The 16,426-nt window shown below is 37.1% G+C and overlaps 1 pseudogene; it reads right to left on the bottom strand.

Annotated features, from left to right (window-relative positions):
* Positions 1–4,426: 4,426 nt before the first annotated feature.
* On the bottom strand, positions 4,427–5,108 carry LOC102817201 (annotated as a pseudogene).
* Positions 5,109–16,426: the final 11,318 nt, after the last annotated feature.

Genomic DNA, 16,426 nt, shown 5'->3' with positions numbered 1-16,426 from the left:
ATATTTTACATCAATAGCTGTGTGAACATATGAAAATGTCTTCAGACAAAATTCTGTTTACTAAGTCATCTAAGAATCTTTATAAAAACTAATTTTCAGAGAGGGTCATTCAAACATTTGTACAGCTAAAAAATGATCAAGATTTTGTTGTGTAATCATTTGATATCCAAGATGGAAATGAATGTTCAGTTTTAGTTATTTACTGTTTTAATAGTACTCCTGGTATGATGCTGTAGGATAAACACTGGACTGATAACCAAATGGTTGGTGGTTCAAACCCACCAGCTGCTCCTTGTAAACCCTATGCAGAGTCACTATGAGTCATAACCAACTCGACAACATTTAACAACAGCCACAGCATTCTGTTAATAGGATATACTAACACTTTCTGTTTGTGACACACCATCAAAGAGCAAGTGTTTTCTAAAAGGCCAAGACAAATGTGACTACTTCATGAAAATTGTCACTATAAATTTGAATGTAAAAATTCTCAGACAAGTAAACATCATATCTAAATTTAGAATGACTCTTATTTACAGCATTTTTACAAATTTTGTTGTTGTTATGTGCCATGGAGTCAGTTCCGACTCATAGCGACCCTGTACAGGGTTTCAAATTGTATTATTTTACATATTATAGAAATGAAATTAGGTAACATGCTGTAAATATAGATTTTTCTTTATGTAAGATTGTTGCTGTTGTTAAGTGCCAATGAATCCATTGTATAGGCTGTCAGAGGAGTGACTGGTAGGTTTGAACCTTTGGTTAGCAGTCCTGTGCTTACAGTGCAGTACAAGGACTATTATGAATACTTTGACTCATGGATCCCATGTTAATGAAGTATGTGTTTGAGCTAAATCACCCATTAACTTTTGTCTTGTTCTCTTTGGTTTGGCAATTTTGATGAAATTTATACATTTATAAGGCAATTGAATACAGTTTGATTACTATTAAACTAGACTATACAGTAGTAAATCAAATGATTGTTAGAATCAAAATACCCAATATCCATCCATTTCAGTTTAATAATATCTAGGATTATCTATCTTTGTGTATTCCATTTAATTTTTGACAGCTTACAATTTTCCTACATGCATATTTTGTATAGTCCATGTTCTGATTATTAATGAATGTTTGCATCTAGTTCTCCTCATTTTGAGTTATACCCCATCAGCAAATGAAGGTCTCAAATGCTTTACTCCATTTACATCTTATGGTCAATGCTACTTTGAGGAGGCAATTCCTCCCTAATCATGCTCTGTGTACATTCCAGTCTGAGGAGCTCATCTTCTGGAACTATATCTGACAACATTCAGCTGCTATTCATACTGTTTTCACAGCTAAACATTCAGGAGTAGTCTGCCTCTCATTTCTAGCCTGTTTTATTCTGGAAGCTCTGCTGAAATGTACCCACCATGGGTGTGACCTTGTTGGCATTTCAAATACTAGTGGCATAGCTTCCAGCATGACAGCAAATCAGAGTCACCACAGTACAACAAACTGACAGAAAAGTGGTGGAGGAACCATTTGGTTTTCTGAAAAACAGACTCAAGCTGACGATTTGACTTAAAGATGCTTAATAAGTATGTGAAAGTTATGATAGCAACCATTAGACAGGCATCTTGTGTAACATTTTATTAGAGATGAAATAAAATGATTAGTAATTTGCCCTAAACCAAAATGCCAGTCTGATTTACCTTTTTCAGAGACTATTTCTCTTTTGAATTCTTCAAAGGAGCACAATACTCAAAGCAAAATGTTCTTACTAGATTCTCTGGTCCATAGTTCAGTTCAGATGACTTTTAGGCACAAGTTTGTTTCCAAGACTCAAGGTCTAAAAGATGTTTATTGTAATGGTCTTTATGAGTTACTCTATTATCCTTAAAAGCAAAGATCAGCAGAAATATTAACAATATGAGGTTAATTGACTGAAATAAAGAATAACAAATACCATGAGATGTTTATATATATATATTACTAGCAGCTACATTCTACACTGTAAAACCATACCTGGAGCTTCAATAGATTTTCTAGTTGTGACTTTTTAAATCTTGCTAACTTACAAAAAAAGAAAGTTTTGATCTGAGAGTTACAATATTTAAATCCATAAATTAGATCATCTAGGAGAAAAGAGAAAAATGATTTCTTTAACCTAGAAAGTAGAACCTTAAAACATCCATAATGTTACCACATAAACACCTATAGTTACATTTTAATCTATGTCATGGCTGAATATTTTTGGATTCATTGTAATTTGTAAACCTCTCATCTTCAAAATTCTGGATATCTTGATTATGGCTGGTAGACTCCAAGTTCAAGATATAAGTCATTTTCATAAGTCCAATATAATCCATCTTTCTGTTGAAATTTTTGGTCAAACGTTTCAGCATTAATAGAGCCATGGTTAACTTATAATAACTTTTTTTTTTGTTAAGGCTCTTAGCTTTTTATTTTCATCATACCATTCCATACAAAAACAAGAGACATACTAGGCTTAACACGTTTATAGGTGAATGAATGCATGAACAGAAAATCTGTACACATTATCATTTATAGAAATTTTACATGGTAAATTGTTTCAAGAAAAAGTTCTGAATCTCTTCTGTTCCTCATAAGTCTTGGAATATTTTCGGTACAAGAGCCTACCCAGTTAGGATTATTTACAAGTACCAAATTAGACTAGCTAATTTAATAAAAGTCACTAATTTTAACAGAACTACTTAACATCTTTGATGGTTCCACACTCAACTCACCTTGAAGTGTTGACAAAAAGACAAGAATGAAGCTTACATGAAGGCACCATTAAAGGTGCCAATCCCAAAAATATTGTGTCCACTGCCAATAAAGACAAGTTGACTCCAGACATGTTCTGCAGATACACAGGAAAAATCACAATCAGCCCATTTCACAAGTTGCAGCTGACTTTATAAACACTGTGGGAAACGCAGTCCGGGAACTCAGAGGTGGAGCTTTAAGTCATTGTATTTGTTTCGCGATTGAGATCAGTCCAATCTTCCTTGGATTTTCTTCCCCTTACAATTTAACATATGCACACAATCCCCGCATTTATACATAAAATGATGTCTAGGGATACTACATGACTAACATATTCATTCTGGAACGGCCACTCAGAGAATTCAATGCCATTAGCTTAATAAGTAAATTCATGGATAACATCAAATTTCATTTTCAATGGCAAGTGGTAATTTCTACCCTGTGGATTAGAAGTTTAGAGATTTGATATCTCTGAGCTCAGCCACTTCAACTCTGAGCAGAGGGGCGTGTGATGGAACACAAAAGCTCCTCATGAAAGTCTCACCCCCACCCCCGCGCTCTCAGAGGACAAGGGGTAGGCTTTGGCCTCAGGTCTTTTCCTTTCCTGAGATGGCTTCACTCCTGGAGACAGGGACCCGCCTCCACCTCACAACTGCTCTGTTCTGCTCCCACTGCAAAAAGAGCTCCCATGGCCTGTTCATAGGCCTTTGGATAAAACACAGTTTGTGTGTGCATATCCACATCACATTTTTAACAACAGACTGAATTAGAAACCACAGATAGCGGCTATCTCGGTAGTAGGACGTGTCTGATTGGATATATTGATGGCTTTAATGAACAGTTTCATGGAAAAGTCAGACAATCAAATGTGAGCAAACACATATTAGAGAGCTCAAACCAATGCCAAGCCCAATATGTTCCACCAATTAAAACCATGACTTTCATTGCGTGGAAGTTCATGGTGGGGGATCGTTTTAGATTAAGGACAGCAACAATGACAACACAACATGAGAGATGTAATCAATCGTTTGGCTGAATGTTTTGTTGGGTTATTGTGAGATGGAATGAATGGAATGAGCCGGAACACAAACACCCTCCTGTAAGGCTTTATTGGAGGTCAGAAGGAAAGAGAGAGGCAGTGCTGGGGAAAGGATTTTTATAGTGGTCGATGAGAAGGGCGGGGTTGAGATTAGTGGAGGTAGGTGATAGGTTGACTAGGGATGACATGCCGGTAGGGAGAGTGGAAGTTCCGGTAGGAAGAGAAGTTCCGGTAGGGAGAGTGGTAAGCAGCCGTCTTATTATGCATGTGGCTGAGGGATTTTATCAGTTATGTTTTCACCATTTTAAAACAAACAACCAAAAATAAACCCCAATGTTTTATTCTAAATGGGAAAACAAAGTTTCTTTTCTTTTAACAGTGGGGAAATTTAAATTTCACTTAGACACGTTATTAAACATATCACCACCAATTGTCTTGCTTCAACCTGAATAAAAATCTTCAGGAAACCACCTGACACATCCTAAAGAAGAAACATTGGGCACTAAAGCTGGGCTAAATGCTTAAAAAAAAAGAAATGTCGGGAAGGGGGAGGCAGCCAGCTGTTCTATGTTAAAGGAAATTCAGATTCAGCAATGGACCACGTGAGGACACCTATAGGAAGTTACTGGGAAAAGCGGACAAGCAAGCTGGTGACCGCAATCTGGGCTGTTCCTGAGACTGCTTCACCCCCTGTAAATGGGGCCAGGCCTCCACAGGACAGCAGTGTTTGAGCAAGGCTGCACTTCCTGGGCATGATGAGCGCATGGAGGCCTCGTCCAGAACAACTTGAATGAAGTTGCCCTGTGAGCTTGCCTGGGACTCAGAGCTTCTCTCGCCGATTCTGTTTCCATCTCACCCAGGTCTATGGGATGTCTGTCCTGCAGATCACAGTCCTCCTCGGCAGGAGGCTCCCAGTAGCGCAGTGCCACCTTCCAGAGTCTGATCTGCTGGTCCCACGACCACCTGCTTAAACTTGTTGGGGGTTTTGGGGTGAACGCCAGGCTTTCGAAGGTGTCTTGGGACTTCGGTGTTCTTGCCATAGTTGATCTGCTTCTGTCTTCTCATGAGCACACTCTCATCTGTCTCTAGATCTGCCGGCACTGCAGACACGGACGCCATTGAATCAGAACATCCAGAGGATGACCTCCTCTTTCTTCCAAAGTAATTGATGAGAAGTTTCTGTTTATCTCTTGCAATTTCGTTGTTAACTCTGGGTCTCATTTCATCTTCTTCAACTGCATTTCCCCAGGGCTGAGCATCTAGAACAGGATTTAGGGCCTTCAGGTGTGATGAAGCTCTCTAGCAGGTGGGCCGGGCGCCTGCGCTCACGGTAGTCAGACGCTAGTGGCTTGCAGTCCTAGGATTTCCAGTGCCTCCAGTCGGCTAGGCGCTTCTGCCCCAGTGACCATGGATTCCTGGAACGCGAGCTGCCGTTGCTTCGCCATACAGGGAAGCACTTTGCGGTAGGCAGGCCATGGTGTATTAGTGTAGGAAGGAGAAGTGCTGGGGATGTGGGGAACCAACATAGAACTGTGATCAGAAAGATCAGAAAGAAGACGTTCCTTCTTCTGTCAGCTGGAGCTGACAGACTCACAATAACATTTTAAAAAGTGAAAGACCTGATAGGAATTACAGCTGAACGCAAAGTCAAAGTTAATTAGAAATCAAAAGGAAAGTTAGACAAAAAAAATCTCATGACACAATGATTAACCTATTTTTGTTTTCTTTTCAGATATAATATCAAACCATCGAGTCAATAAATATCTGAAATAATCTTACAGGTAAGTGGCAAGATTCAAAAGAAACAAAGTTGTGATAACATTAACAATTAAAATAAGTATTAGGAACATATTCATACCAGATAGAAATATTTTGTAACTTTTCACAAAGTTTCAAATTGTCAGGAATTATAGTGATTTTTCTCAGAAACACCTCAACTGATCAGCCTTATCAAAATTACTTGGCTTTTGAACCCAACCCCCCCTTGTCCTGGAAGCCAGATTCCCCCCAAAGTGGATTAAATCTTCAAACCAGTCATTAAAGAAAATTTTACTAATTCAATGGCAAAAATTCAATTCCTTGTTTCATCCTATTTAAAAACAAAGCTTAAACATTGAAACCTCCACTGTATCAAATAATTTTTAACAAAAATTTAAACATTGCTCTAGTTGCATATCTCTTATAGTATATTTTTCAAATGGACAAATAACAACAAAAAAATACAAAACATTATTTAGCAGTCCTGAATATATACGTCTTTTCTCTAAAAATAAATACGAACTTCAAATTATAATTAACTCAATTTAACACTAGTTAGTAACCTAGGTATCCTGAAAAAAAGGTTGTTTAAATATTCTAAGTTTTCTTTCAAATTTTACCTGTTTTTCCAAATATAAAATCAGCTTTTCACAATTGTTTAAAAATGTCTCCATCTAATTAGAAATTCACTGCCATCAAGTTGATCTGACCCATAGCAATACTATAGGACAGAACAGAACTGCTTCCCTGGGTTTTTGAATCTGCAAATCTCTATAGATGAAGACAGTCCCTTGGCTCCTGCTGAAATAAGCTTATTGTGTTGATGGTAGATCCAAGAAAAATGAAGTCTTAGGTAATTTCAATCTTTTTTTCATTTATTATGATGTTATTTATTAGTGCAGTGGTGAGGATTTTTGTTTTCTTTATATTGAGTGTAACCTATACCAGAGTATAAATTTTGTTTGGAATAATCCCATGCACATATGAATTGGAACTCCAGTAGCAATCCTTTTTGACTTAACCTTGCATAGGAGTTATTATCCGACAGTTACATTTGTTTTTGCTTGCAAAACATATTGGACAGTACTTCTTGCAAGATGGTGAACTAGGTAGGTGCACTACGCAGGTCCTCTTCAACAGATATGAGAGATCAAATGAACCAGATACAGATGAAAATCTTGGAACTCTGAACTTCCAAGGAAAGGTTAGAGTGCTTACTGGGCGAAGAAGCTAAGCAGGGGCAGTGAAAGAAGGATACTTACTGATGAATGGCCTACCAGATGTGGCGTGACCATCTTGAAATTTTGTTAACTGCTTTGGCAACAAAAGGTGAATTGGCTGAGTAGATTTACACAGACTGTGGAAAAGGTGTGATTCCCTTTTTCCCTCATGTTACCCTCTTGACCAAAGGAGTGGCCAGCTCCCACCCTCATCCACCCCCAGCACAAACCCAGCTGTCCTAGGTTCAGAGCCACACAGTTGAGAGTTTCCCAGTCTGAAGCAGGGGCTGGCAGCACTACTTTGTTGCACTGCTTTGGTTCCTGGATTCAGGTGGGTTCAGCTCCAGATCTACAGAACCTGCAGAGCCACCAGACCAGCACTGAACCACCTGCTATCAGCTGCCCTGTGAGTCTTAACAGACACTGAGGCCAATCCAATCAAAGACTTCCATGAACTATTTCCAGATTGAATGCCCTGAATATAGATAACAATGAGGCTGTCAGGAACTCATTTAGGCCCAGTAACTCTGCTGTCACATCCCTTCCACAGGCACTTCATGCGCTCCTTGGCATGAAGGAGTCCCCAGAGTTTTCTCCTCTCTAGGTCCAAGAGTTGCACTGTTTTTTGTTTTGTTTGGGGTTTTTTTCATTTTGTTGTTTCATTGTTTTTGTCTGTGTATTATTTCTGATCCTTTCTCTTTCCATTCCCTTGAATTTTATCCTTTGTATCTTTGCTTTTTTTTTTTTTTCCTTTTTTCATCTGTTTCTCATTTTCCTCTTCTTTTATACTGCTTGCTTGATCTTTCTTTACTACTCTGTATCTCTTTCATCTTCTCTCTCCATGGTTAATAAAAGTGTTTTTTTTTGTTTTTTTCTTCCCTTTATATTCACTCTTATTTTTCTCTTCTAGAGCTCCATTATCACATCCCTCTTTTTAGTTAGTATATTAGTTTGTTCTGTTTGCTGTCTGCTTTTATTTCTATTTTCTCCTTTATTATTTTCTCTTTTCATTCTTAGTTGCTTGCTTATTTATTATATTTTCCTTCCTGGTATGTGTGTTTTGGGGTGGGGGAGTTGTTTTCTCTTTCCCACTAGACAGGAGACAGCAACAGTGAACATATAACCCAACCACAACCTTAGCCTATGCAGCTCCATCCTAGAAAACCTGATCCTATACCACCTGATCAAGGACAGACAGCAGCCAACACTAGCCAAACCTAAACTGAGGTACACAGACAGAAAATGGAAGGTGGTACACACACACAGGAGGCAGTTGGTGAGATCTAAGAATGCACCAACCTAACAATCTAACAATCATCAATTAAATACAAATATAAAAACACCACAATGTCCCAGAGACAACAGACACTTTTAGCTCAGACAAAGAAACAACGAAGAATGGCATAAACAAATGAATAAGATACAGAGCCAGAAAACAGTTCTGAGGAAGAAAAGGAAATGGAACTAATGGAAAAAGAATTCAAAAGAATTATATTTAGGTACCTTCATAGTATTGACAGAAAGATTGAGAAAAGCAAGGTGAATACAGATGAAAATCTACAAAAATTCAGTAAACGCTATAAAAACAAACAGGCAATTAAATTCAAATATTGAAACAGTACAAAAACTGCAGTTATAAACCCTGAAAATTAATATTAAGATTTCAGAAATGGACAATTCTTTTTTTTTTTTTTTTTTTTAAATTAAATGTTTTTATTTTGCATTGAGTGAAAGTTTACAGGGCACATCATCAGCTTCACATTCAACCATTCATATAGCTTGTTTCATTACATTGATTATTATCCCCGCCATATATCATCAGTTTACAGAGTTTCTCTCTATCCTCTTTAGCTTTTTTTTTTTTTTTTTTGGATGGGGGTGGGACTTGACTTTTTGGAATTTACAGTCTCGGCTTTTAGGGAAGGTTTTTACATTTGTCTGTGGATATCCAGGGCTCATGTATGAGATTACTAACAAGCATTACTGAATAATCAGATGAGGGACAGTTTGCTATGTCTACTAGGTGGCTAGAGTCTGATCCTCAGAGCCTATGGTTTGGACGGTCAACAACGCTTGGGCCCACAGGGGCTTGACCTCCTGACCGGGTCTGTACTGTCTGCATCTGAGTCCTCCTTATTTATTGATTGTTTAAGGGACGCTGCCTGTCTTAGGTGGTCAGTGCGAATTCCTCAGTCTTACCAGTCATTGAGACTCATTGCAGCATGGCAATGTCTCTGTCTTAAGTAGCCGAGGTAGAAATGGACAATTCTTTGAAAGGGCAAAGGAGTATATTTGAAGAAATGGAAGCCCAAATTTAGTGAGCTTGAAGGTAAACCTCAGTACTAGAATGCTAGAAAGATAAATAATAATAATAATAAATAAATAAATAAGAAAAAGATCCAAAGAATGTGTAAGAGTGGGACAGCATGAAGTATAATAACTTAAGAGTAACTGAAATTCCACAACAAGAAGAAACAATAAAAAATCACAGAGAAATTGTTGAAGAGTTGTTGGAAGAAAACTTACCTAACATCATGAAATAGAAGAAGATAAGCATAAAAGAAGTTGAATGAACCCCAAACAGGATAGAAAATCATCAACATTTATCATAGTCAAATTTCCAAAATCAAAAACAAGGAAAGAATCCTGAGAGCAGCTCAGGAAAAGTGAAAACTTGCCTACGAAAGAGAAGCAATAACACTAAGCTTTGATTTATCAGTAGAAACCATCCAAGTGAGAAAGCAATGAGATGGCATATATATACAAAACTCTGAAATAAATTAAATATATATATATATATATATATATATTTTTTTTTTTTTTTAACCAAAAACATATATTCTGCAAAGCTGTCCCTCAAATGACAGGGAAATTAGAGCACTTCCAGATAAACAGAAACTAAAGGAATTTGTAATGCTAAGACTAAGTTTACAAAAAATACTAAAGGATCTTGTTTGCAGTGAGGATCAACAACAGCAGACAGCAGCATGATATTACCGTACATGACAACACCACTCAGAACTCAATCCAGTTATAGAAGTATTTAAAGTAAAATAAATCTACAAGTCTGAGATACCAATTTATAATGGGGTCAACTACAGAATGGACAAGAAAACAAGATCCTTCACTTGTTTACAAGAGACACATCTTGCATACAAGATAGAAATAGACTGAAAATCAACAGAAAAAATTAAAGGAAGCTAACAGCAACCAAAAATAAGCAAGAGTGGCAATTTTAATCTCTGATAAAACCAAAACCAAAAAGTAAAAAACCAGCAGAAAAGACAAAGAAGGGAATTATATTATAATTATGGGATAACTTGAACAAGAGGACATAACTATAATAAATATATATGTCCCCAATAAAAGCACCTCAAAATACATAAGTCAAACTCCAATGAGCTGAATACAAAGATAGAAAATTCTGCAACAATAGTTGTTGTTGCTAAATGCTGTCAAGCCGGTTCCAACCCATAGCAACTCTGTATAGGGTTTCTAAGGAGCGGCTGGTGAATTTGAATCAGCAATCTTGAGGTTCAAACCACTTTGCAGTCTAGCGCCTTAGCCCACAGCACCACACCAGGACTCCATAATAATAGTATTAGGAGATTTTAATACATTGCTTTTAATGAAGGACAGAACAACTAGAAAGAAACTCAAGAAAGACGGAAAAGAACTAAATAAAACAATCAACCAACTTGACCTCATAGACATACACAAAGCAATCAGCCAACCAACAATATAATATGCATTCTTTTATAGTATATATGGAATATTCTCCAGAATAGACAATATGTTAGGCCACAAAGCAAATTTCAATCAACTTAAAAACATCAGCATACTACAATGTATCTTCTCAGATCATAATGCTGTCAATATAGAAATAAACAATAGGAAAATCAAGGAAAAATATCAAATACATGGAAATTGAACACCTTGTTTAAAAACTACTGTGTAATAGATGAAATAAAAAATGAAATGAAATATTCCTTGAGTCAAGTGAAAATGACAACACAACTTACCAGAACCTTTGGTACACAGCAAAAGCAGTGCTCAGAGGGCAGTTTACAGCCATAAAAGTGCAAATCCAAAAAGAAGAACCAAAATCAACACCTTAAACATAATATTGCCAACAATTAGAAAAGGAGCAGCAAAAAAAAGCATAATGCCACCAGAAGAAAATAAATAATACAGGTTCTAGCAGAAATAAATGAAATAGAAAATAGAATCAATAAGACAAGAAATTGGTTCCAGAAAGCATTAATAAAATTGGCAAACCATTGGAAGATCTAACAAAAGACAAGAAGATACTAATAACATGACTAAAAAACTATATGGGTAAGGTTACAACAGAACCAACAAAATAAAAAGGATGATAACAGACTAGTATGAAGAATTGTATTCCAACCAATTGAAAAACCTAGAAGAAATGGACAAAGTTCTAGAGACCCATGACCTACCTAAACTAACACAGACTGAAGTAGAAAACTTAACAGTCCGATAACGAGAGGAGACCGGTGAAGCACAGTAGGATAAGCACTTGACCTCAAGATCAGTTTGATCCACAAGACTGGCAGCTAAAACTCACCAGCTGCTCCTCGGAAATCCTGGAAAACCTTATACAGGGTTGCTATGAGTCAGAACCAACTCGACGGCACTTAACAAAAACAACAACAATATAGCAAGAGAAGAAATTGATAAAGTCATTAAAAATCTCCCAACTCAATAAAGTCCAGGCCCAGATGGCTTTACTGGTGAATTCTACTAAACATTCAGAAAAGAGCTGACACCTTGGTTGGGGCAAATGGTTAAGGTGCTCGGCTGTTTGTTAACCCAAGGTTGGCAGTTCTGTTCCACTCACTGACACCTTGCATGAAAGGCCTAGCATTTTATTACTGAAAATTCATCCACTGAAAACTCAATGGAGCACAGTTCTACTCTGACACAGGTGAAGTTGCTATGAGTCCAAATCAGAGTTGGCTGGTTGGTTATATAAGAAAAGATCAGAAAAATATATTTGGAATATCCAACAGATGTCCACATTTAATGAAAATTGCCTTTAAATGCTAAAATTTGATCTCTGTCTTCAGTTTTATTTTGGAGGAGCTTATTTGAAAACATAATTTATAAGCTGTACTACCTGTGTATTTTTCTTTGTTTCCTTCTCTGAGCTTTTGTTATACTTTGGGAATACTATGAGATTGCATGACATCATATTTGCGAAAATGTTCAAATTAAAACTGTTACATGTTGATTTATTTTTAAGCAAAGAATATTTTCCATAATGCTTCATGTAAGAAAGCTGATGGTTACAAAGAGAAGATGAGAACAGGAAATCAAAACTAAAATATGATTCCATTGTTATGTGACATTGTACCGTGTTATTAGCTATTTTATCTGAATGACAGTTATTTCATTGGAGTGGGGTTAGGAGCAGTTCCTCCAAGATATTGGTAGGTTGGCATATATATTCTTAACTCTTACATTCTCTTCAGTTGTTTAATTCATTTCACTTTCTTTTCTCTTACTATCAGATTTTTCTAATTGAATAAATTTGAAGAGCAAATATCAAATTCACATAAAAATCAGAAGCTCAAATAACAAAAAAAGGTAGATGCACCTTCAATCCATTATCTACCCACTGCATTTTACTTACAGTGCTGAGAACTCAATCTTAAATGTAACTCTCCAATTCAGAGCACAGAAAATGAGACTATATATATCATTACAATCCCCAGTAGAGATAATGAGAGTATATGCACAGCAACAACTATCCATTGAGATAATGAGATTATAAATACTATACTCCTACTGCTTCCAGGTGTAATGAGAAGCTTACGTTTTATGGTCATATTTCTGCAATCATCCTTGAGACCAGGAGACAGTGAATGCAGAGATAACCTAATGAGGATTAGAAATGGATAACCATTTATCAAACCCTTTCAAAAAATCAGCTCCTGAAGAAGAGCACAAATGGCAGCAAAGTAACAAAATATATTCATTTGTTAATTAATATCTGCTGTTCTTAGAGGACCGTGAATAAATGAAAGTGTACTTAAAGAGGTAATGACCTGGAATACTATATTAGAGTTTTAAAAAATTATACTGACAACTATCATAAACTTAGAATATAGTGTAGACTTTTCTGGAAATGCTTATTTAGTGAATTTTTGTTCTCTTTTAAATTGAAGAAAAAAATCAGTGTCTAACACGTTATCAATTAACCTTGCTTTTGGCAGTAGTATTGATTTTCAGAAGCCAGGGGATATTTACATTTCTTAGGTATGTTCACTTTCCTAAAAATATTTATTTGTGTTCAAAACAGTTATGTAGGAAGAAACAGCTCCAGGCTCAGTTTGGGTATGGGATGGGGAATTAATTGCCATGTAATCCAAATTGGAAATTTTTTCATACAATGCTTCACAATTTTGATACTCTCAACTTAATCCCCCAAAGTAAAATAAACCTGTATGTGAGAAAGGGTGATACTAGTTTTAGGATGAGTTACCTTCTCTTGAGTTTGACCTTCTGCTACGTGTACTGAGATGCCAATTTTTAATCTGATTATTTTGAATATTTTTTAGAATTTTAAAGTAGAATCCACATTCAGAATGTTCTACAAAACTATGGAATTGGTTCTGTCTACCTTGAAAGTTTATAATCAGCTACTCACTCCACTTTATTTATGATCCCGACAGGCACAGACTGTCCCTTACTATTTGTCCAATGTACTAAATTGTCTTCTGGACCTCTAACCTGCTTCCCAAGGGTTTACATGTATTACTCCTAGTTTAAGGAGCTCTGGTAGCATAGTGGTTATGAATCGGACAGCATACCGCAAGGTCAGCAGTTTGAAACTACCAGCTGTTCCGTGGGAGAAAGATGAAGCTTTCTGCTCCTGCAAAAGATTTATAGCCTCAGAAACCCTGTACAGGGTTGCTATGAGTTGGATACATAACTACCACCACCAAACATATTTTACTCACTAACGTCCTTTAGATCCAAGAAAGAGAGTATTGTTTCCCCTAACCATCCTATAGTACTTAAGAGGTAAATTTTCTCCCTATCAACCTGTTGTTGTTGGTTGGTGTCATCAAGTTGGTACTTACTCATAGTGACCCTATGTACAACAGAATGAAACACTGCCCGGTCCTGGGCCAACCTCACAATTGTTGCCACGCTTGAACCCATTGATGCTGCCAATCCATCTAGCTGAGGGTCTCCCACTGTTTCTCTGACCCTTCACCTTACCAACATGATAGCCTTCTCCAATGACTGGTCCCTCCTGACAATATGTCCAAAGTAAAAGAGAAGAAGTTTGGTCATCCTGGCCTCCAAGGAGCACTCTGGCTGCACTTCTTCCAACACAGATCTGTTGGTTCTTTTGGCAGCCCATGGCACTTTCAATATTCTCCTCTACCACCATTACTCAAAAGCATTAATTCTTCTCCTGTCTTCCTTATTCACTGTCCAGTTTTCGAATGCATATGAGGTTGAAAATACCATGACTTGGGTCAGCTGATCTCTTTGCTCTTTAACACTTTAAATGGGTCTTGTACAGCAGATTCACCTAATGCAATAAGTCATTGGATTTCTTGACTGTTGCTTCCATGAATGTTGATAGTTGATCCAAGAAGAATGAAGTCATTGACAACTTCAATCTTTTCTCCATTGATAAGAATGATGTTTATTGGTCCAGTGGTGAGGATTTTTGTTTTGTTTACATTGAGATGCAATCCATACTGAAGGCTGTGCTCTTTGATCTTCATCAGTAAATGTTTTAAGTCTTCTTCACTTTCAGCAAGCAAGGCTGTATCATTTGCATATTGCAGGTTGTTAATGAGTCTTCCTCCAATCCTGATGCCACATTTTTCTTCATAGAACCCAGCTTCTCAGATTATTTGCTCAGCATTCAGGTGGAATAAGTATGGCAAAAGAATACAACCCTGTTGCACACTTTCCTAATTTTAAACAATTCAGTGTTTCCATGTTCTGTTTGAACAACTGCCACTTGGTCCATGTACAGATACCTCATGAGCACAATTAAGTGTTCCAGAATACTCATACTTGGCAATGTTGTCCATAGCTTGTCATGATCCACACAATCAAAAAGCCTTTGCATAGTCAGTAAAGCACAGGTAAACATCTTTCTGGTATTCTCTACTTTCAGCCAAGATCCATCAGACATAAGCATTGATACTTTTCATTCCACATCCTCTTCTGAATCCATCTTGAACCTCTGGAAGTTCTGTCAATGTATGTTGCAGCCATTTCTGTATTACCTTTAATAAAACTTACTCACATGGGATATCAAAGATATTGTCTAATGATTTCCACATTCCATTGGGTCATCTCTCTTTTGAATGTTCACAAATATGGAACCTAGTCAACAACTTTCTCATGATACACTGTCTAATTTGTTCTCAGCAAAGATCACAATCTGAAAATACATTTAATTCTTTTCTTATTTAATATTTGTTTCTTCTAAATGAATACAAGAGGCAGGAGGAAAAGAATATTTTCATACTGCACATAAAACGAATTCTATACATTCCTGGCATATTAGGTAGATGATAGATAGATAAACATAGATAGATGTTCAAGTTCATCATGTATTTTCCTCAAGCCATGAATTCCACCATTTCTCTGTGGAATCTGGAGTACTTTGACAGGAGAATGGCCTTGAAAAGTGAAGATTTGATTACTCTGATTAAAAACCCATTACTATTAAGTCAATTCTGCCTCATAGCAACCCGACAGGACAGAGTCAAACTGCCCCATATGGCTTTCAAAATGCTAACCTTTACACAGGCAGATTGCCAGGTTCAAGTTGCAGACCTTTCAGTTACCAGCCTGAACCACCAGGGGTCTTTAGTTACTAGACATGCTTTTTATAATTAGGATATATCACCCTTAGGCCCTCACATCAGCTATACTAGGAAATATATGCACACATTTTATTCCATGAATATACCGATACGTGTACTTATTTCTGTATCTACCTGTATGTTGTTGTTGTGATGTGCCATCAAGTCGGTTCCGGCCCTTAGTGACCCTGTATAGGGTTTCTGAGGAGTGGCTGGTGAGCTTGAACCACCAATCCTGCAGTTCAAATGGCTTTTCAGTCTGGCTCAGTAACCCACAGCACCACACCAGGACTCCAAGTTCGTATTTATGCTGCTAAGTTCAATGAAACTCCACAGGTTGGATCTTAGCCTTCCACATTTTCTTACTGTAGTATCTTACTTGACAGTGGAAATCTGACAATATATAGCAACTAATAGGTCAACCATAGGATTTTCCCGCCACCATACACCCATCAGTTTGCTGCAGTGTGTTTTTGTGATGCTGAACTATATGCCCTCAGTATTTCAATTATTTCAGAGTCATCCATGGTGAATAGGTTTCAGCAGAGATACTACTGCCCAAAACAACAACAACGACAACAAAGATTACAGAGTACACTATCAGGGAACTGCCAGAATTAAAACTAGATTCAGATAAGAATGTGGAACCAGGAATGGAGGTACTGGTGGTTGTGGGTTGTGGTGTCAGTTTTGATACATAATAACCCTGTATTCGATTTCTGAGGCTGTATATCTTTATAAGAGTAGAAAGCCTCATGTTCTCCCAT

The sequence above is a fragment of the Chrysochloris asiatica genome, unplaced genomic scaffold (assembly GCF_000296735.1).
Source record: "Chrysochloris asiatica unplaced genomic scaffold, ChrAsi1.0 scaffold00017, whole genome shotgun sequence".
Taxonomy (NCBI): domain Eukaryota; kingdom Metazoa; phylum Chordata; class Mammalia; order Afrosoricida; family Chrysochloridae; genus Chrysochloris; species Chrysochloris asiatica.
The sequence above is the reverse complement of the archived record's forward strand: the minus strand, read 5'-3'. Positions and strand labels throughout refer to the sequence as shown.